A 23,864-nucleotide genomic window follows, 5' to 3' on the forward strand; every position below is an offset into this window, starting at 1 on the left:
GCCACCAAGGTGCTCCCAACCCTGCTTTTTAACAAAGAAAATACTACATCCCTGGGCCTTTCTCATCTCAGCTCTTCATCTCACTGTCCAGCCCAGGCGGCACTAGTCAGGGAGCACGTAGAGATCCCTGGGTGCAATCCGCAGCAGGTAACTACAAACCACCATCACAACCCTTGGCCAAACTCTCTTTTCAGAAACGTCTGCAGAAGTAGAAGTGCACGGGTCAACAAACAAAAAGGGTTAGCGAAGGATCGACATTTTATTCCTCCATCTTGCCCAAGTAGGTAAATAGTCCTAATTATCCTTTGCCCCAGGTTGATCAGCCATCGCGCCATCCTGAACTGGTTCACGACATGAACAGAGAGCATTCGTTGCCCCAGGGGAAGGGTTAAACTACAAGAAAAGAGGGGTGGATTAAACAAGGAAGAAAAACTCCTAACATGTCATAAAATATACATGCTATTTCTAATTTATTCCTGTTCATTTGAGCAACGCATCAAATGTGTTCCTAACATTTCTGGTAATATGGTGTCACTGTCCCGCTAATAAAGTGTATCTGTAACTCTCATTTGGACTTAGTGAATTACTGCTTTACTTAATGAAAAAAAAAAGATAAATTGTATTTGATTTGTATTTATTAATTTCTACGAATTTGGAATAGGACATTTATGAAAGCTTAGGCACATAATTTCTCTTTTCTTTAATTTATGGCTGGGGAACTGTTTAAATATAATTTTAAATGATGCATAAAATGTTTCCTGACATATTTGTTTTCTGAATTTCCAACATGCATATTTGCCATTTCTATATGACGAACGAACACTGCCTTAAATTGTGGAGAAAGAAAAATGTTACCTGTTTGGGATTCTTTTATTAAATCTTAGCTCTTGTATTTTGGTGGCAGCAGGCTGAGTTTCCTGGAGGCTGATAAGTTTAGTTGCAATTACGATCTGGTTCCTGCTAACTCGATTTGATAGGTAAGGCTTTGCAGGTGTAGCAATCATCAATTTGGTGCAAAACCTCAGAACAAAGTCTAAAAATAGATGTCACTTTGATAATATTTTGGGGGGAATAGAAGAAGTTAAATAACAGATGAGGTATGTTTCTTAAAGAAAATCATTATTTCTCAGGTTGTTTCCTAGGCATAAAACAACTTTGATCACAAAATAGGTATTTTTCTTCATACTTAATTTCTTCAGAACAATTCTGTTTTTCCTGTTCTGTATTTCGGTCACATTAATCTGTAACTTCTTTGAAAGCTGCACATACAGCTATTGTTCAGATAAGGTTAACATTATGAAATTTCAATTTTGAATTTTTCAAATAAGCGCACGCCTCCCATGGTGCTTCGCTTCCTTCAGAGTAAGAGTCGACTATTTATTTTGCTTCATTTTTTAATCAAAAAATATTTGAAAAAAAAGATCACTCTTTCCCGAGCCATCCGCGAATAAAAAAATTATGGAGAGGCTCAGAGTGCTGCTCTTCTACTGACTTCTGTCATTAAAACAGATGTTCTCTATAACCTTGACCAAACAACTCCATCCTCTAATCAGAAAGGAGCAGACTTGTTTGTGGATTTATGATAGATGTCTGTGCCAGAGCTTGGAAGACTGTCTAGGACTGTGGGCTCTTACAGACTCGTTTTTGTGCTGATATTTGGCTTATAATTATTATTTTAATTTGTTGTATATACTTTCATCCAAACACGGTTTTCTTTTTTGAAAAAAAAAATCTTCTTATTAATTGGGTATTTCCTACGTATTCATCACAATTATGAGTAGCTATAGCTTTAAATATATGACGGACTTGCTGATGTCAGCCGCTAAAAACTAATGCTGCTGATATCAGCTGACAGGACACTAATTACTAGTTATGTGGCCATTGCCTGCTTAAGGAGCTATGCAGTGAGTTATGATTTAGAAAAGCTGGAGAGCACAGGGCTGATCTGGGAAGAGATATCTAATATGAAAATACCGCAGAAGTTCTCAGATTGATCCTCATGACAGAGATCTGTCTAATTAGGAAGTGTCTATTTTAATACGAAACCACAAAAAAGCCCAGCTGGAAAAGAAGAATTTATAGGAAGACCCAGAGCCATCACTAGTCCGGCTGACAGTAAATGCAACCTAAGCATGTTTCTCAGCGTTTCATCAATAGGGGCTATAGGACAATTACTCCCTAACAGACAATCTATCTCATCATATCAAGAGGGAGGGTCTTCATAGGTGATCTGTATGGAGAGCCCCTATTCAACACCGCCTGTCTTGCCTTCAGAGTTGAGGCCTGTCTAGAAGCGAGACGCTTGCTAAATGATCACTGAGAAGTTAGCAGAACTGGCAAGGTTCTGTCCTTGGGTGATTAAGGGAGTCACTCCGTTCTGAGATCCAGGAGAGGCATGACAATGGAGAGAGTGGGGGCGTTTCCTTCAACTGAAGAATTAGCTTGGTAAATTCTGCTGTGAAACCCCAAACTTTTTGAGGACAAGACCTCAAGCATGCTCCCAAGTTTATATTCCGTGTAGGTACATACAGTAAACACCGATGGGACTGACTGACCCTGAAAAAATTAGTTTTCCTGGGAAGCTACAAAATTAGAAATCTGGCCACCTGCTTGCCAAACACAGGAGGACACCAAAACTTCACCGAGCTGTCTCTCTGGAGGGGTTCTTAAGGCTATGTCTGCACCACAGTTTCGAAACATTTTTTGTGGGACTGAAACAAGGTATGCAGGTGTGGGCACTGGTCTTCACTCCTCTGGGGCTTTCCTTCTTTTCTGGCCTCTGTGTCTGTGTCTTCCGTTGGTATGCAGGGTTTCACAGACCAGCCTGCTGAGTAGGCTGTTAATGAGTCATGCCTGCTCCGTGGCTCAACTTTGGCACAGTCTCAATCTCCAGGAAGAGAGACAGAACAGAGGAGAAAAGGGGGTTTTGAAAACACTTGCTTAGGTGGATACACGTTTTATTGCAGAAGAGGTAATAGGTGACAGATCATCTGAGGCTATTCCAGAAATACCAACAAATTGATTTCACACATGTTTGAGTCTTGATTCCAGAATGTGAAGGCCCGGACTGAGCCACAGGATCGGATGGAAACAGGATGGCCATCAGGCCAAAAAGAATGGGGAGTATTCAGTGTCCGGCTTGCCTGTTGTGCAGCTACGTGACTGCGAACACTGCAGATTTCTCATCTATGAAAGAGCTCCCTGTGTCCTATTGCTGTGGAGTGGAGCAAATAAAGTCATACCTGTAGCAATCCCAGCGTGATGCTGGCCACCATGGGTGTCCTGGAACCATCACTGCCTTTGCCCTTTGTCTTAGTTTGGCTTTCCACCACAGCAGACTCTGAAACACAGATTCCAGGACCTGGATGTTCTCGAAGAGTTGAGAAGTGAGGTGGGGATTGGGAAGCAACAAGGGTGTGTCATTAAGCTAGATACCAGTGTGGGTGACTGAAACTTAACCCTGCTGGGAAACGGTGGGGTACAGACCTCAGCATTATCCCCCTGAAGGAGGAGAGTGCTGGGGTATTTATATACCTATTCCTACAACTCATCGGTTGAAGACTCCTGGGAGGGGAGTAGATTAATTACCAGGCAATTCCAGCCTGCTGTGTGCCTTCTGCTGTTCTGCAGGGTTGGGGAAGCCCTCAGCACAGAGACTCAGTTCTGACAGCTAGGAGTCAGCTGAAGAACCTGAAATTTCCCAAAGGTGTGGGCAGGGCAATGACATTCCAGTGTCTTAGGAATACTAAGACATCTAAAACATGGTAGTTTCCATCAAGAAGCCACCAATCTAATAAGGTAGAGAGAACAGTTGAAGCTTCAAAGGAAAAGGTGTGTGATGCCAAGATGTCTGCAGTTTCCAGGAGCAATCAGCACCTGGATCTGCCCGAGGTGGTACTCACTACCTCAGAGCCTCTGGCTCTTAGCCTTGAGTCTGAGCTGTCAGCATCCACAGGGTGAGTTCTGAGGAGCTGTCAGGTTCATGTGAACCAAACTCCACCGAGTCTGAGCAAAACACTAGAATGCCCATGGTTCCTTTAGATTCTCCCTCTGTAGGAGGAGCTGTGTGAGTGGCCAAATTACAGTCTTCTGTTTTAAAAATGGAGATTCAGAAAAATGGATGCTATTAAGAATAGCTCCCTCATTGAGATACCATAACAATGTCTCCTTCACTGAAGGGATGGCCTGGCCAATAGGATCAGAGGGAAATAATAAGGTCCTCAGCTGGCTCTGCCAGGGGTGGACACTAGTTCTCCTGTTTGTGGCTTCCAGAAAGCCGGCATGTACAATGGTTCAAGGTGAAGACTCTGGAGTAAGGACCTGGTTCAAATCTTGTCCTATCACCGTTATTAGCTGTGTGAACTTGACAGCTACCTAAAGTCTGTGTGCCTCAGGTTTCCCGTCCACAATAGTGTCTATTTTACAGAGTTACGATGATAAAATGTAATTCACATACTGTAATACATATAAAGAGTCCAGAATAGCATTTGGCACAAACATAAGCGTTCGTTTTCATTATGGCTGCTATTAAGAACCCCCTTCACCTTAACACAGTGCTTCTTTAGGTATGGTAATGGCTCTCAGCAAGTTTTCTTTTGTTCTTGGAACTTGTTTATCTCACTGTGGTGTGCTTGCTTCTTGTTGTCCTAAAAGGTCTGTCATTTGTGTTTTGGGGAGGGAAACTGTCTTACCTCTCCTTCCATTTTCTGGACTATACGTATAAATACAAAAACAACTTAGTTTCAAAACAACTTAGCCAGCTTAGGAGCTGGCTCAGGAGCACAAGGTCAAGGAGTTCAGAGGCCAGAGGACGGGCTCCCTCCAGTATGGAAACAGGAGCACTGCAACTGCATTCGACTAACAGCTCTACAAGCAGCCAGTCGAGGATTTTACATTAGGAACGGTTGCACAATCCAGAACGTCTTTAAGCTCTGTTTGGCCCTGGAACGCGCTCTGGGATTCTGCCAAACATATCTCTCCTACAACTTAAGGGCAAAGCAACAAATCAGAGCCACTGTCAGATTTAGCCCTGATAAATGAAGTATGTTCGCTGATGAAACCAAAGATCCCAGACCATCCAGGAGCACAATAGGACTCCCTACAAAGTGAGTGAAATGTATCAGTACAGAACAGACACATTGAAAGAACTGTTAGAAAACCTATCAGCTGCAAGTAGGTTGGAAAGGATGCCAGACTTAAAGACCCTGCATAGTCCAAGAGAATAACAGGATTCCTTGGAAAGTGAATGGAGGGTATCTCTACAGAATGTGGCCATTGAGAGAACTGTAAGGAAGCAGATCAGCAGAAAGTGTGATAGAAATGTCATTAAACTTGGAGGGAAGTTTTATTTCAAATGGGTCACTAATGGCCTGTGAGACCCTGGGAAGGTCGTTTAGCCTTCCTGGACTTTCTCTATCACACGAAAAGTTAGATAGTTGTTCTCTATGAACACTCCAAGCCTAACACTATTCTGTGATTCTAAATTCTGAAAGAGATGGAAGAGTGGAAGAGCCATTTCAGATGGAAAACAAAAATGTCAGTGTTCCGTAAAGCTGTCCCCCATCAATCCACAGTCCCTGGCAAGAAATCTAAGTATACTAAAATGAAGCCAATTAACATTCTTTACTACTGCTCTGTCATAAATCATCGTTCACTCAGAGAAGGCAGATGGGTGAGTAGTTACATGACACATTCTTATAGATGGGTTTGGTTTGTTCATATTCCACAAATTTAATTTCATAAAACCAGAACCCCATTCTGTTCTTGAGACACACAGTCTACGGTGGACTCCCCAGGCATACACAGTTAGAAAAGGTGTTGATAGATCAGTTAGATGAGGACCAAGCACTGCCCACTGGACCTGAGTAGTGTGGAGTCATTGGTGACTTGATTAGAGCAGTTTTGGTGAAGTGATGGTGGGGAAAGATGGGTTTAAGGGAGAAACTACATGCAGTGAAAATAGCCAAGTCTTAGATTTTACTGTCAAGAGAAAGAGATAAATGGGATACAGTAGACAGTAGAGTCGCAAGAGCTTCCCCCCCCCCCCAAAATGGGAAAATAACAACATGCTTATACACTAGTGAGAATTATTCCATGTAGGGGGTAGGGGGATAATTCATGTTGCTCAAGGAAAAACAGGGCATTTGCTAGGTTAATATCCTTGGGTAGATCAGACAGGATAAGACCCAATGGTAGACTATATGGGCACAGGTGGGTAGTGGTTGAATGTGGTATTGGAAGAATCACTTCTGTTTTCTCAGTGACATGGGAAACAGCACCATCCGCTTTGGGCACAGGTTTGGGAGGAGATGTTAGAGGTTTAAGGAGATAGGAGACATGAACTGGCCATCTAGGAGCATAATGAGATGGAACCAGGATGAGTAACAGGCAATATAAAGGACTACTTGGGGTTAATGACAAAGAATTTAAATGAAATTAGTCAGCATGATTGGGTGTTAGTCTGGCCATGCTGTGAGAGTATAAACAACCAGTAAGCAGACTTGAAATTTAACTAGGGCTTTGGTTTAGTCCAGCCAGTACAAGGGAGAGAGGGGCAAGGGAGTCAAGTCTACACGCAAAGGGATGGTTATAAAGATAAGCTACCAAATTTAAACCAAATGGGGAGGGGAGAGAGGACATCAAGGGGGTGGAAAAGTAGAAGGCAACAAAAGCATTGGGTTGAAGTCCCGATGATATGGAAAGATTGTGTTGGGGTACCAGACAGAAAAAGCTCAAAAGATAATGGGGAATGAGGTAAGAAAGTAGGATCTCTGAAATTAACTTTGGGTGTGTTGCAGTTATTTATAGTGAGAATGTGAAAGTTACGACTGTAGAAACAAGTAGCAGAGCTGGACTTCCTTTGAAGACACCGATAGTGAATTGGCTGCTCAAATCTTCAAGGAGCGAGAGGTGGTAGAGAGCTGAGACTAGGTGGTGGTGACGAGTGAGGTTCAAAGCTGAGTATTTTCTCGAAGAAGCGCAGCCTCAAAGCAACAAAGTGGAACATGGAGAACACCTGTTCCTCTCTGGCTTCTAGGCGTGAGGAGGAAACCACTACCAGACCACCTGAGACAGCTACAGGGGAAGACATGGCCTCAGGGAGAGCCAGGTGTCCGCCAGAGGAGGATCAAGGGACATTCTTCAAAAAGGTGGAAAGTATAGGGCAGGTGTCAGCAAACTACAGCCCATGAGCCCCCTGCTTTTTGTAGCCAGAGTCCTCTGGGGAGGTGAGGAGGGAGCAAGTGAGCAAGCAAGACCCTCTCTTGCCCCCTGCTGCGGGTCACCTGCAGACGGAAAGCCTTGCTCTGAGCACCCACTTCTCTTCACCTGTGCCGATAAGTCTCTAGGCCAATGGAGGGGACTGATCATCTTGGTTAGAACACATCATTACCGAATGTAGCGCTAGCCTTGCGTTTATGCCTCTCCTGAGATTTGGCTTTGCTTATCAGAATCTCCAACGCAAATTTACTCATTCTAATTTAATACTGATGCTTCACTAAACTGGAAGACTTTCCTCCTGCCCTTCAGTAATGTTAGCTTGATTCTGCTTTCTGAAAAATGGTACTGAACGCCATCCGTGTGCAATAACTTTAAGAATTCAGTTAAATATTAAAGGCAGATGACTTACTAACATTCCATTTTAAGAATACTCTTGCTGCACACGCAAAGCCTGGTGATTCAACTTGGACTCCTGCATGGGTGGCCAGACCTCAGAAGACATTGTGACATACACAAATTTGCTTTCTTTCTTTTTTTACTGGCAAAGGCATAAAATAAAAAGTCCTTGAACAACAGTGATTCGGATTTGAAGCCACATCTCTGCAAACATTGCCCAACCTGGACACATCTTGCTCAAAGGATCTAAACTTGAGGATTGCCACACTGACCAGGAAGCACTTTTCCTGGATGTCAGAACTCCCTTCGGGGACTAGCTACTTGCTTTTGCCTCCCCGTGACTCCCTGCCGAGGCAGTGAGTACCTTCAAAGCTGCCTCTACATCACACCGAGAGGTGTGAATTGTTGCGTGTATTTGTTATGTGTGATTGGTTGGAGGGTATTACCCAACATTACCTGTTTATTTGAATAATTTCATTTAACCTGTCTAGAAGATTTTAAAGGATAATAACCAGTTATTTTTCATTCGTTCGTTTATTAAACACTTACTAAGCAACTGCTTTTGATTTTTCAGAATGCTACTCAGAAAAGAGGAAACCAAGTCAAATAAAACATGGTCCCTGTTCTCATTTTCGAAGAGGGGTGAGGGGAAGGTGAGAATGGATTCTGGAAATCAAAAGGCTTGCTAATGATTTTAGACAAGGTTCTAGAAAGGATTATTAAACAGATGTTTTGTGAGCACTCAAACAAAAGGGCAGTGATTATTGGAAGTCAGAGTGCATCCACTAGGGATACATTGAACCTAACATAATTTTCTCTTTTGATAAGATTAGCGTGTCCAGGGAATCATATAATTGATTTTTTGAGAGGCTTTCATATTTTCCTTATGGACTTATAGGAAGATGAATATTAAACCAGTGGGTAGATTTAATTATTTCTATTTTTTAAAATTTATTCATTCCACAATTGCTTATGGTGCCGAATAAATAATGTGTAAGGTATTTTATTAGGTGGTGGGGATGTGTGAGTGATCCCTGCCTTCACCGAACTTACCATCTATGGCAGGAATGAGGCAATTACCTTGCAAAAGACCCATACTGAATGGATGATCTAGGGGAATCACCAAGGATATTGGTTAATGGATTAGTGTAAGTCCCAAAAGAAGCTCCTAATGATTTGGGTGGCAGACTTGGCTCTGGACTTTCCTAAAGTTTTATTAGTAAGCTGGATGATGTATAGAAAATGTTAAAATATTTGGGAGAAAAATTAATTTGTGCTCCTATGTTAAAGGACATGCAAAATCATTTTCAAGTAGATTAAAAGTGCTACATAATTCAAAATTATATGAAAGTCTGGTAGAAAATAGAATAAAATCTTTGTGGACCTGCAGAGGAATGATAATGTTCTCAGCCATAAGGAAATAAGCAATCTAAACAGAAAGACTGACAAATGACAGGTTGGAATAAATAAACTTTAAAAATACTTACACAGTGCAAAATAACATCACTAACATTAAAAAGGGAAAAAATCAGGCTGTGAAAAAGATATGCACCAAATATGACAGAGTAATATCTATAATACCTAAAAAGCTGGATTTAAATTTCTAAGAAAAAAACATGAATAGAAACAATAGTTCATCAAAGAAGAAATATAAAATATATTTAAAAGATACATTCACAGAAAGGAGGTTCATACTTTGCAGAGCAGTGGGGGTCTCCAAGAATCTCTGAGTGTCACCATTCAACAGTAGGCTCTCAGTTGAGAATCCCTGCCCAGAGAAGAAATGCTCACCTGATGTCCTCTGTGCCACCATAGTATCCTCGTGTATTTCTCTCACTGTGTTGGTTACTTTGAATTCTAATTATGTGCTTACATACAGCCAGATCTCCCTAACCAAATTGGAAGCCTTTTGAGTGGAAGATTCATAGCACGTATCCCTTGATTCTAGCACCCTGAACCAGTCCTTGCTAGTTACGAAATAAGTGGCATGCACATTCTTGATGGAGGGACAGTGAGTGGGTGGTGGGAGGCCATAGGGTGCTTGAACACAGCAAAATAAAGAGTAACAGTATGACTGGGCTGCGAGTCTAAGTAGCCCTTGGATCTCTCATGAACACTGCCTCTCCCCAGATATCTCCTCATTATTATGAAGAGCTAAGGGATATGGCAAGAACTTTGCTCCCTATGGACAAGGCCGTCACTCTTCCCTCCATCCCTTCCAAACACTGGTAGCCTCAGGGCCATCATTGTTTAAGACTGTCCAGACTAACCCCAGCATGGCCTTTATTCCTGTTTATGTCAGTCATCATGGGAAGCTCAGGCCATTCATCCCAGGAGTTTTATCTGCATGAACAGTGATGCTGCCATGTGTCCTCCAACTCCTGACTCCATTAAAGAGGCTCTTTGGCTTTCTTGCCTCTGATCAGATTCAACCGAGGGTTGGAAGGAGGAGACTGAAACTGGAGTACGATTTCCCCTGATGTCCTACTTATTGGTTTGCTGTGGATTGCCCTTATCCCTCTTCTCAAGCCACAGCTCCTCTCCGTCAAGCTACTCTTGCTGGCTTTCTGTATCCACTCTCTCCTCTTGACCCTTTAGGTGGCAACAGATCCTATTTCTTGCCCTTTCCTGGGCAGTATATCATCCCTTGTTGGTTTCCTTAACTCCTGCCCATATTTGCAAATAATCCCTTTATTAAGCTCTTCTCAGTTACCCAGTTTGAAGGTACCATCTGTTTCCTGCTGGGATTTTGACTGATACTCTACTGAATAATTAGTTGTTAGATGAATGAATGACTGAATCTCTGTAAGAAAACAGAGATCACCGGGAAGCACTCTTTGCAGCAAACACAGCAGCTGTGGGGATGGTGGGAATTTTTCCCATTTCAGTAACTTAACAGTGGAAGCACAGAAGGGAGGAACAGCTACCTACCTACCAAGTAAGTTAGAGGACATAGAAACAGTCATAGACGGGGAGGGAGCGCTGAGGCATGGAGCCAACCATGAAGCCACCATCAACAGAGCCACAGTAAAGGAGATGCCACTGGTAGGACATGTCAGGAATCCCAAGCGAGGGACAGAGTAATGTGGTTTCAGTCCTAGAGGTGGAGGCTGGGCGAGAGAAATAAAGCCTCCCCTCTCACTTCTTCCTACTGCCCCACTCACTGCTTCCTTGTGGCTTCAGTGAGCTTGGGCTGCAGTAGTTACCAAAGAAATGAAAATGAGAACAGCCTGGATAAAATTACAGCTGCAAAATCAGCAGTTATATAACTGGTGAAACTGATATGCCTGTGGATTTGAGTAACATTAGAAATCAATGCAACTCTTTCAGGAAGCTCTATGGCACTATGTATTGCATTTTAAATAAAACTTTGTATTTTGTGACTCTGTAATCTCATTCCTAATGTTCACCCTAAAGAACGTTTGTGAAGAGAAACTTGCAGTCCTGCATTATTCCTAGGTTGAACAATGTATAGTATACACTCTTCAGTAAACAGAATACAATGTAGAAAATTCTATGTACACTAGGCAGAGATATATAACTAGATCTGCATATAGGCAAAATTCGAAGAGACTAGGCAAAAATGAAGAGTATCAATAGAACAGAATTAAAAATTATTTTTCCTAGAATACTTTAAGGTTGCTATAACATTTTTAAAATTGAAGTAAAAAATATATATATGTTTCTGTGTGTGTGCATATATATATATATATATATGTTTCTAAATTTTAAGTGCACACCACCAGGAAGGGTCATATCACTTTCTTTCCTATAATCCTTCAATGGTTTCCTAGTGCAATAAAAATACTCTGCAAAGTTCTTTCTATAATCTTTAAGGTCGTACATGCCAGGCATCTGATAACTCTTGGATCTTGTCTATTGTCTCTTTTCCCCTGTCTACTATGTTCCAGCCATCCAGAGACTTTATATCTCTTAGAAACACAAAGTTTACCTCTTTTTAGTCTTTACTCCTGCTGTTCTCTTGGTCTAGAGTGTATTTTCCTCAGATTTTTAGGAAAAGATTTATTTATTATTTAAGAGAGAAAGACAGAGCTTGGACGGTCGGGGGAGGGGGCAACCAGAATCTTCAGCAGACTCCCCGCTAAGCACGGAGTCTGATCTCACGACCGTGACATCATGACCTGAACCAGAATCAAGAGTCAGATGTTTAAGCCACCGAGCCGCCCAGGGACCCCTATTTTCTTCAGATCTTCATATGGCTGATTCTTCTGATTATTTATATATTGCTTCAAATGTAACTTTTTAAAGGAAGCTGTAGAGACATTGTCTATTATCTACCCGAAAACTGAACATTCCTGGCTCCCACCCTGGAAGCTCCCAAGGGTCAGATATTTTATTTCCCTACCTGTGGACACTAAGACATGGGCACATGACTCGAATACAGCTAATCTGTTCTTCACCCTGGGTTTACTATCTCAGGGAGCGGTGATGCCTGGGGGCAGGGGATGTTGCAGTTTTTATGGCAGCTCTGGTGCCATGGAGAGTCCAGTAGAATGCTGGTAGTATCTGAGGTTGGTGGCGTTCATCATCACAGTGACAGTTGGCCAGTGGTGGTGCTCTTAACAGTGGTGGGGCTGGTTGATGTTGGGCTACTGTGCAGACTACTGTGTGATTTTATCTTGGTTGTGTTGTACCTCCTTTTGGTCCGGCTGAAGTTGAGTTCTGCAGCCTATGTATCAATGTTATTGGCTACCTGAAAGTCTTACCCAAAATGTATTTTTCTGCTTAAGTTAAGCAGAGTTGTCTTTGGTTTTTTGCAGCCAAGGACCCATAACAAAGAATTTCCCTGAAAACCTAAGCTAAGGCAGCGACTCCCCTACCCTGGTAATTCTCTGCCTTAAGTATTCAGTTCTTTATAGCATGTGCCACTATTTGAAATAATTATATTGTGTATCTGTTTCTATCTGTTATATGTATATTTCCACCACTCCCAAAATGTCAACTCTATGAAAACAAGAACTGTGTTTGTAACCCCTATATCAACGAGAAGAACAGGTACTAATAAATATTCATTTCATAATGAGAAAGACGGTAGAACGGATGGTAGACACAAGATTCAAAAAGATCCAAGGACCAAAATCAATATGAAGAAATTTAACAAGGTAAATGTGAGAGCTGACTTTAAGTTGATCAATCAATTGTATAAGTACAAGATCAGGGAGAGCTTATTTTTCTCAAATTTGAATGTTAAAAATGAAAAACCTATGAGTTGTGATAGATGGCGAGCTCAGTAAAACTCGACTTCTAAAGGGGGTCAAAGCATTCGTAATCTACACTAATAGAAACACAAAAGGGATTGATGCTTCTGGCCAAGATGAATCAACAAAACCCAGATTTATCTTCCTACCTCAAATAACTAAAAACACAGAACAGAATACGTGAAACAATTTTTTTTTTTCAGACATTGAACTGCAAGCAGCACGGGAAAGTGATCACTAAGAAACAGATGACCTCTCCAGTTGCTGGGTGTTCTGCCTGGTGAAAGTTTTCAGGCCACTGTACAGGGAGGGGGAACCCAGGCAAAGACTGGTAATCTCCCTAAATTGAGAAGATAGACTTGGGCGTTCAAGGACGTCAAGATAACTTAAACTCATTGGTCAGTGGGTCAGAGAGAAGAGAATTTACAGAGAGAGAGAGTCCCAGAAGTCAACAGAGTGTACCCCTTGAGTCATCAGCTAAATGCTGATTGGTGCATGGGTGTGAGAACATAACCTGAGACTAGAAGGACCTCTCAAAAAGAGTAGAGGTAGCAAATTGTGGAGATCATACCGGTTGGGAATAGTTCACGTTCCCAACAGCGAGAGAGGGAAAACCTCAGCACATGAGGCATCAGATAGAATACTTACAGAGTACTGGGGGCAAAACTAACCTTAGACTAGAGAAATGGAATTAGCAGTTTAAAGCCTTCTCACAAAAAAGACCCCTGCAAGCCTAGGTTATTTCATTGGTGAATCTACCAAATATTTAAGGAATAGTTAATACTAAACACAATTTTCTCCAGAAAATGGAGTTCTCAACTCATTTTTTGACTATGGTATTACCTCGGTATCAAAACAGACAGATACACTACAATAAAGGAAAACTACAAGTACCCCACATGAAAACAGACTTTAAAATTCTCAATAAAATTTTAGCAAATTGAATCCAGTCATACATAGAAAGGATAATATGTCAAGTGGAGTTTATCCTAGGAATGCAAAGTTGCTTTAACATACAAAAATTAATGTAATTCACTATCTTGACAGACAAAGGAAGAAAGAAAGAGAGAAAGAAAGAAAGAGAGAAAAGAGGGAAAGAAAGAACCATATGATTACCTCAATAAATACATAAAAAGCATTTGATAAAATTTGGGGCGCCTGGGTGGCTCAGTGGATTAAAGCCTCTGCCTTTGGCTCGGGGCATGATCCCAGGGTCCTGGGATCAAGCCCCACATTGGGCTCTCTGCTCAGCGGGGAGCCTGCTCCCTCCTCTCTCTCTCTCTGCCTGCCTCTCTGCCTACTTGTGATCTCTGTCTGTCAAATAAATAAATAAAATCTTAAAAAAAAAAGCATTTGATAAAATTCATTTCTAAAAAAAAATTCTCAGCAAAATTCCAAACCTGATACAAGACATTTACAAAGACCCTATAGGTAAGCTCATACTTCATGGTGAATAATGCATTGCTTTCCCCGTAAGATCAGGAATATGACAAAAATGTCTGCTATCACCCCTTCTACTCAGGATTGTGTTGGAAGTAATAGCCAGTGAAATAAGTATATTGGGTAGGAAGAAGGAAAACTTCTAATTTGCCTACAACATAGTCATCTAGGTGGAAAATCCTTAGAAATAATTATAAATGATATGATTTTACTCATATGTGGAATTTAAGAAACAAAACATATGAATATAGGGGAAGGGAAAGAAGAATACAACAAGATAGAAACAGAGAGACTCTTAACTATAGAGAACAAAACTGAGGGTTGCCGGTGGGGGGGTAGGTAGTAGGACGAGATGATTGGGTGATGGGCATTAAGGAGGATACATGATGTGATGAGCGCGGAGTGCTATATGCCCGTGATAAAGCACTAAATGCTACCCTCGAACTAATAATATACTATTAAGTTAACTAAGCTGAATTTAAATAAAATCTTAAAAAATAATTTAAAAAATTACTAGAACTAATGAGTGCGTTTGGCACGTTTTAAGATACAACACTGATAAAGAACCAATTGCATTTTCATAGGTACAAGCCACGAACAATGAGAAGTTTAAAAAATGGTACCACTTACAAGAGTGTAAAAATAGATACACTTTGGAATAAATTTGGCAATAGGTACGAGACCCATACTCTTAAAAACATAAAATACTGTTGAGAGAAATTAAAGACTTAATGAAAGGAGAGATATAGTGTGTGCGTGGATTGAAAGATTCAACGTTATTAAGACATAAATTATCCCCAAGTAGTGTAAATTTAATGCAATCTAAATAAAATCCCAGCAAGCTTTCAAAAAACTAGAAATTGGCAACCTAGTTCTGAAACTTATACAGAAATGCATAGGACCTAGAACCCCCAAAACAACTTTGAAAAATAGGGAATTAGGCTATATCATTTGAAGTGTCATTGTAAAGATATCATAATTAAAATAGTCTGGTAAAGGTATTAAAAGCTACATAGATCAATAGAACAGAATAGAGGAGCACCTGGGTGGCTCAGTGGGTTAAGCCTCTGCCTTTGGTTCAGGTCATGATCCCAGGGTCCTGGGATCCAGCCCCGCATTAGCCTCTCTGCTCCGCAGGAAGCCTGCGTCCCCACTATCTGCCTGCCTCTCTGCCTGCCTCTCTGCCTCCTTGTGATCTCTCTCTCTCTGTCAAATAAGTAAATAAAATCTTAAAAAAAAAAAAAAAAAGAACAGAATAGAGCCCAGAAATAAGCCCTCAATAGGCATTTAATTTTTGACAAATGTGTAAGGCAGTTCAGGAGAGAAAGGCAACCTTTTCAATAAATGGTGATGGAACAAATGGATAACCATATGGGAAGGGGAAAAAATGAAATGATGAAGGAAGGAAGGAAGGAAGGAAGGAAAGGAAAGAAAAGGGAAAAGAAATGGAAGGGAGGGAGGAAGGAAGGAGAAAGAAAGAAGAAAGGAAGGAAAGGAAAGGAAAAAGAAAAGGAAAGAAAAAACGAAAAAAGAAGGGCAGGAGGGAGGAGGGTTTGGAGGGAGAGCAGGAGGAAGGAAGAAGGGAAGAAAGGAAGGGAGGGTTAAAGAAAGGAAGGATGGAAGCAAAACAGAGAGGGGGGAGGGAAGGAAGGGGGGAGGGAAGAAGAAAGAAATTGGACCATTTCCTCACACCATATCTAAAAATTAACTTAAAATGGATGATGGACACAGGCATAGGAGCCAAAACCGTGGAACCTCCAGACCAAATAGGAGAAAATCTTAGTAACCTTGGATTTGTGAAATGTTTATTAAATAGAATACAAATGTACAACATATAAAAGATAAAACAAACAAATTAGGCTTTATTGAAATTTAAAACTTTTTCTTCAAAGTCACTATTTGGAAAATTAAAGAGCAAGCCACAGACTTGGAGAAAATATTTGCAAGGCATATATCCAACAAAAGACTTGTATTTGGAATATATAATATAAAAGACCCTTATAACTCAGTAATAAGAAGAAAAGCAACCCAATAAAAAGAGGGCAAATATTTGAATGGATATTTCTCAAAAAAAGATTCTCAGGCAGCAAATAGACGCAAAATCATTACATTAGGAAAATGCATATTAAAATCATAATATGATACTCAATGCACACACACTAGAATGGCTAAAAATAAAAAGATGGATGACATGAAGTGTTTGAGGTGATACAGAATTATTGTTAATAAAGAACAATTGTAAAAGAAGGATATCTTGCCATTTGCAACATGGATAAACCTGGAGGACATTATGCTAAATGAAATAAGTCAGACAGAGAAAGACAAATACTGTCTCATTTCTCTTACATGTGGAATCTAAAAATAAATAAATTAAAAACCAAAACCTAAATATGCAGATACAGACAACAGATTAGTGGTTGCTAGAAATGAAGGGGGGTGAGGAAAATGGGCGAAAAATGACAAAAAGTACAGGATTCCATAAAATATTTATAAAATTGAAGTCATAGGGACACAACGTACAGCATGGCGACTATAGTTAACAACACTGTATTGTATATCTGAAAGTTAAAAGAGTAGATCTTAAAAGTCCTCATCACAGAACAAAAATTTGTTAGATGTGTGGTAATGTTAACTGGACTTAACTGTAGTGATCATTCTGAAATTTATATAAATAGTGAATCATTATGTTGCATACCTAAAATGAATATAATGGTATATATCAATTATATCTTAATAAAAATATGCATATACACATGTGCATTAAAGAGTCTGAAAAAGATATTTGCTAAAATGTTAACAGTATTAAAAAAAGAAAAAAGAACCACTACAATTCTCATTTACTGCTGCTGGCAAATGATCTGGTCACTCTGGAAAACAATTTGGCAGTTTCTTAAGAGAATAAATATATACCTATCCCAGGACTCGCCCAGTCCACTCCTAGATACTCACTCCATAGATGTGAAAGATGCCCACACAAAGATTTGTACTCGAATGTTTACAAGAGCTTTACTGGGAACAGTCAGAAGCTGGAATCCAGCCACGTGCCCTTCCACAGATGAATGAGTAAACAGAACGTGCCCTTCCATACAGTGGAATACTATTCAGCAGTAAAAAGAGCAAAATGTTGATACACACAGTAACATGAATGAATCTCAAAATAATTATGCCAAACGAAAAAGGCCAGGCAAAAGAGAATGAGAACATTCGAGTCCACGTGTGTAAAATTCTGGAGATACAAACTAAGCAGAAAGGGCTTCGTGACAGAAACTAAGTGACAGAAAGCGGGTCGGATGTTGCCTGGGGATGGCAGGAGGATGAGAGCATCGGGAAGGAGGAATTACTAAGAGGCATGAGGAAGCTTTTGGGAATGATGTATACGTTCATTATTTTGATTGTGAAGATTTCACAGATTTATACGTATGTAAAAGTTAATCAAATTATACAGTTTTAAAAAGTGCAGTGTACTGTACATCAATTATACCTCAATAGAACTATGAAAAAGGAAAAAGAAATACAGCGTGCAAAGCGGGATATGTGGGTAGTGGTGCCCCTCACAGGGAATCTTTGCCCAACTTCTCATTTCCAAGTAGAGAACAGCAGGGCTGGGTTCATAGGCAGCTGACTGGAAATCAGCTACATTCACTCTGGGATTATTCCTGAACAAATATCAACTCAGTACTTGTTGAATAAGTGTATGGATGGTAAATGAATGTGTTCCTCCACCGAAGCCTGTGTGATTCCAGTTGGTACCTCAAGAAAAGTATGTCACGAAACCTCAAACAAATTCTAGAAGGCAGATAGAACTCCTCCTATGGCAGGGGTCTACTGTGTTAACTTCTGGGCACCATGATTTAGGAGTTTGGTATCTATAGGAAAGAAGGGATGAAGAGTCTGGAAAATTACGTTATTTAAGAAACTGGTGATGTTCATTTGAGAGAAGTCTTAAGATACCTGAACATTTTCTTTTTCTTTTTTTTTTTTTTTTAAGATTTTATTTGTTTATTTGACAGAGAGAGAGAGCACAAGCAGGGGGAGAAGCAGGCAGAGGGAGAGAGAGAAGCAGGCTCCCTATGGAGCAAGGAGCCCTAAGTGGGGCTCAATCCCAGGACGCTGGGATCATGACCTAAGCCGGAAGCAGATGCCACCAAGGTGCCCGAAGACCTGAACATTTCCTTCAACAGGCAGGATGAAGATAAATTATACACATTCAGGGTAGCTCCGGAAGATAGAACTGGGACCAAGTTAATGACGGAAGACGGATTTTAATCCAAAAGTCAGCCACAAAGATGGATTAGGTGCCCATCCTCTCTATTTCTCCACATACTGGTAATAAGCTGCACATACGTTATTTTTAACACTTAGTACACTATGTTACTAGTTCTTAAAAATGTTTTCCTGGCTAAACTGTGTACTTTTTGTTTTGGGATAACAAGACTATGTAGTATCAAGAAGTGAATTATCCCTGGAATGCCTGGGTAACTCAGCTGGTTAAGTGTCTAACTGTGGTTTGCTGTTCAGTTCATGATCTCAAGGTTGTGAGCTCTAGCTTTGCACTGGGCTCCACGCTGGGCATGGAACTTGCTTAAGATTCTCTCTTTCCCTCTTCCTCTGCCCCTCCTCATGCCACCCCCAGCTCGGGCACAGCCTTGCTCTCTCTCTCTCTCTCAAAAAAGTGAATTATCCCTAAATTCATCTAACATCTTAATATGATCCCATTTAAAATGTCAGTGGGTTTTCCTCTTCCATCCTGCCTCTTCCTGTTTGTTCTATGTCTCTGTATCTCTCTCAAATTAATAAATAAAATCTTAAAAAACATTTCTATATGTTACATGAATAACTTTTAATAAATTACAGAGAAAGAAAAGGGCACAGAATTAAAAATAGAGTTACTATAGGATCCAGTAACTCCACTACTGAGTGTTTATCTAAAGAAAATAAAAACATTAATTCAGAAAGATACATGCACCCCTATATTTATTGCAAAGTAATTTACAATAGCCAAATTGTGAAAGCAACCTTGAGGGCGCATCAATAGGTGAATGGATGAAGAAGATGTAGTATATTTATACCATGGAAACTTATTCAGCCGTAAAAAGAACGACATCTTGCCATTTGCAACAACATAGATGGAGCTAGAGAGTATTTTGCTCAGCGAAATAATTCAGTCAGAGAAGACAAGTAACCGTATGATTTGACTCACATTTGGAATTTAAGAAACAAATAAACAAAGAGAAAAAGAGACAAACAAAAAACCAGATTCCTAACTATAGAGAACAAACTGGTAATTAGAAGGGAGGTGGGTGTGGGACAGGAGAAACAGGTGAAGGGGGTAAGAGTATACTTACCACGGTGAGCACTGAGTAATGTACAGAATTGCCGAATCACTGTATTCCATACCGGAAACTAATGTAACATTGTATGTTACTTAGACTGGAATTAAACTTTTTTTTTAAAAAAAGGAAAAGAAAAGGGCACAGAAATAACAGAGAATGGAGAGATCAAGGATGGGCTTTGAAGTTGTCATGACAACTTACCTAGCTTTTCTCAGCCTCAGTTTCTTAATGAGGATCATAATGTCTCCTTACAAGAGTAGTTTTATGCATCTAATGATGTAATTTATGTAAAGGCTTAGCCAATAATAAACAAGCGTTATAAAACATCTGTAATTATTGTTATTTGCTACTGTTAATTACTATTTTTAATATTCCAAGGAATTTTCCAATACATATGCAATTGAAAAGTTAAAAGAACACCCCAAATTCATTCACACTAACCTGAAGGGTAAGCTCAGGGAAGCATGGTGGTTATGAGATTATAACCAGGATGGCTTTAATGTAATCAACTGTATCGCGCTCTGTCTGAAGGAAGACTGTGTTAACGGGAGTGTGGGTATGATCTGTGTGGAACCTGGGAGAGAGGCTATTAGGGGAAATGACAGAGCCTTTCATCTGCTAGGAGATGAATGCTGAAAAAAACAACTTTGGGATTAAATTTTAACTCCCTCGGTAGACTTTGCTATAGAGCAAGAATACTCTGATTAACCAATACTTTGGACTTTATATGTATTCTTTTGGTGTAGATATCAGCCTCTTTCGAGTTTGGTTGGTGTGATAACCCTTCACAGTCTGATTTCATCTGGCCAGACAGAAAACACTGAGTCTTTGGATCTAAAAGCTGAGGGCCAGACCCTAGAATTTCATAATTCTCTATAAACAAACTTTTGTTCCAAAAGCCTGCTATGAATGGAGGGAAAGCAGTTTTCTGCTTTGGAAAATGAAAACTTCAACGAGAATGGACCAGTGGTTGGATGAAAGAATAAATTAGTGCTGGAAGGAGTTGCCACTGGAATTGTAAGCTCTGCATCGCTGTGCTGTGTGTACCCGTTACCTGTGAGATTGCATTGTCCTTGTGTCTAGCTGACCATCCTATCCAGGTGATCCACAAACCCCGCAGGAGCCGATCTGTGTTGATCTCTCCCTCTTAGTCTTGCCATTTTCCCTCAACACTTCACTCTAGCCTCTTTGGATTTCCCTATGTCAGAATGCCGTCCCCCTGGCTCCCTGCGTGGATCTCACCTTCCCCCTCACTTTACGTCCCGACCCCACAGTCACTTCTTAGGGCCTAGGATCAATCTCACCAATGCCTTTTCCAGTTGCTGTATGTAAAGTAGTCAGCACCACCCCATCCTCCCCTCCATCCCAGCATCCGGCATCCTACCTAGTTTGTAGAATAATTTGGTTTATGTCTGCTGAGAAACAGAATTAAATATGCAAAAGATTTCTTGGGGGGGGGATTGTCTGTGGAGGATAAAGGGAGAGGGAGCAAGGGGAAATGAAGAGAGCCAGGTCTGACATCGATGAGGGGGAGAATAAAGGAAGGAAGGGGAGTTGGGGAGGAAGAGCCTTGAACTATAGCACAGTTCAGGGGAGTTTTAGCCAGGCCCATAGGGAATCTTTGAACGGAAGTCATCTATCGAAGGAATCCAGCATCTAGAATCCAGGGGCCTTCATTAGTCCCCCGCCGTGCTCAGTTATGAGTTTGGAGCCCACAGGTTAGGTCTTGGTACAAGCCTAATGGTGGGTCAGCAGCTGGGACCATTGGTCCCTCGTGCTCCCTGCAGCCAGTTAACTGAGAGGTGTGTTCTCTTGGTTGTCAAATGCAATTGATTTTTTGGGCACCGGGGTGCCTCTATTGATTGAGGGTCTGCCCTCAGCTCAGGTCATGATCCCAGGGTCCTGGGATTGCATTCTGCATCGGGCTCCCTACTCAGTGGGAAGTCTGTTTCTCCCTCTACCCCTCCCTCCTGCTTGTGCTTTTTCTCTCTCTCAAATAAATAAATAAAATATTTTTTTAATGTGATGGACTTTTTAAAAGATTATTTATTTATTTGAGAGAGATGGAGGGCGGGGAGGGACAGAGGAAGAGGGAGAGAATCCCAAACAGGCTTCACACCTAGAGTGGAACCTGATGCAGGGCTCGATCTTACAACCCTGAGATCATGACCTGAGTTAAAATCAAGAGTTGGAGGCGTAACCGACTGAGCCACCCAGGCATCTGAATGCTATGGATGTTTGTGAATGTCTGTGTCCCGACCCAATTCACATCCTGAAGACTTAATCATCAGGATGATAGTATTTGGAAGTGGGATGCTTGGAAGGTATCCATTAGATTTAGATGAGCTCATGGGGTTGAAGCAGGAGCAGTGGACCAGGGAGCAGTAGACACCAATTTGCCACATGGTGGAAATGCCACAGATACGCCAACAGAAATGGGGAGAGATAGAAAGCCTATAGAAACATGTTTCGCCTGGGATTTCTTCCTTAACTATCAAGAGATATGGAATATTCTTCCCCCAAATTTCCATTTTTTGCTTAGAGACATTGGCATTGGATCTGTGGGTCTTACTACTCTGGAGATGTTAGAACTCAGGGCAGCCAGCAGCCACCTGGCCTTAGTTCTTATTAATAGAGCGGGACTCTGCTGGAGGGGTGGTTATAGAACTAGAAGGAACAAGAAGAGTCTTTTAGAAATAGCTAGCCCCTGCTCTCTCACACTCAGGCTGGATACAAAGGACAGAGGCCAGGGATCCTGCCTAAGAGAGGAGCCAGCAGGAGCCCCTCAGTGGCAGGAGATAAGGCAAGAGAATGCCTTTGGGGAAATGGAAGCATTGTGAGCACTCCAGAGTTGCCTGGCTCAGCCTGCCCTGTCCCTTCAGGATTATCCAGTCATGGGACGAGTCAAGTACTGTTCTTTCCACTGAAGACTTCTTGGGACAGAACCTAAATCAGAGGAGGTAAATTGGCATTTGCAGGTGATTCTGTGATACAGCTACTCATCATTTATTAAGCATCATTATGGTGGAATAAAGGAAGCTCCAGTGAAAGGAAGAGGATTGGGACATTGATGAGCATAACGAACTCCTGAGGGTTGCTCCAGAGGACGGGAGTCAGGAAGAGTGGAATGCCATGGAAAGGAGAGTTCAGTAGAACGGAATGGTGAATGCGAGACCATCGTAGGTGGCGTCAGTGGTGTCCAATGAGACACAAAGGCTAGAAATAGATAAAAGGGGCAGAAAGATGCTCTCTTTTTTCTAGGTGGGAAAAAGGATGGAGAGACTTATGTACATACGCAATCATTCCTCTTTATTCTCAACTATCCATGAGGACCTAATCTAGCCAGATACCCTTTAGGTACCGAGGACACAGTGGCGTACAAGGCAGGCGGAGTCTTCGCCTTCTCAGAGTTAACTTTCTTGTGGACCTATTTGGGCAAAGCATAGCTTGTCCCCACTCCCTCTCCATGGTTAGCAGAGGACTGGCTTCACTAACACTCTAGTGGGCATCCAGGTCTGTCTCCCAAGCCATGATACCATCACTAGAGAAGCACTAAATGTGGAGCGAGGGCTGGGATGGGGAGATACTACAGCATATTAGAGGTTCCATCATGAGGAGACGAGGCAAGAGAGCAAAGGAGAATGGCCTTTACACAGGCAGAGAAGTCTAGCTAACCACTGAAATTCGCCCTTCCCTCAAAGCAGAGAAGCAGCAGCCCAGTCAAACTAGTCTTCTTTGCACCTACAGGTAGCCATTGTGATGGCTGCCACAGGAATATGAAGACCAGTGATTATGTTAATTGCAAGACAGGATTTTTTTTTTAAAAAACCCACTATTTTAACATTCTTATTTTAACATTCTACATGCTCTTATTTAATAATGCCCAGAGATATGACAGCAAGTTTATTCCAAGTCTAATGACATGATGATGTAACAAAGAATTTAAAACAATTTTTCATACCTTCATTATATTAATTTTTACCATGAAATACAGCATGTATGTGTATTTTTAAATTACTAACTACTTTAAAAATAATATATTAGGATGCCTGGGTGACTCAGTCAGTTAGGCATCTGCCTTTGGCTCAGGTCATGATCTCAGAGTCCTGGGATTGAGTCCCACATTGGGCTCCTTGCTCAATAGGGAGCCTGCTTCCACCTCTACCAGCAGTTTCCCTTGTTGTGTGCTCTCTCTGGTGAATAAATAAATAAAATCTTTTTAAAATGATATATAAATACTCAACTAAGAAAGATGCAT

At 41.1% G+C, this 23,864-nt stretch overlaps 1 long non-coding RNA gene across 1 annotated transcript; it reads right to left on the bottom strand.

Moving 5' to 3' along the window:
• Positions 1 to 372: 372 nt before the first annotated feature.
• Positions 373 to 20,112, bottom strand: LOC132014792 (uncharacterized). Its single transcript, XR_009403435.1, has 3 exons — positions 20,048 to 20,112; positions 3,243 to 3,340; positions 373 to 393 (listed from the first exon to the last, which is right to left on the bottom strand). It is a non-coding gene; the product is annotated as an uncharacterized LOC132014792 (long non-coding RNA).
• Positions 20,113 to 23,864: the final 3,752 nt, after the last annotated feature.

This window comes from Mustela nigripes, chromosome 1 (assembly GCF_022355385.1).
Source record: "Mustela nigripes isolate SB6536 chromosome 1, MUSNIG.SB6536, whole genome shotgun sequence".
In the NCBI taxonomy this organism is placed as follows: Eukaryota; Metazoa; Chordata; class Mammalia; order Carnivora; family Mustelidae; genus Mustela; species Mustela nigripes.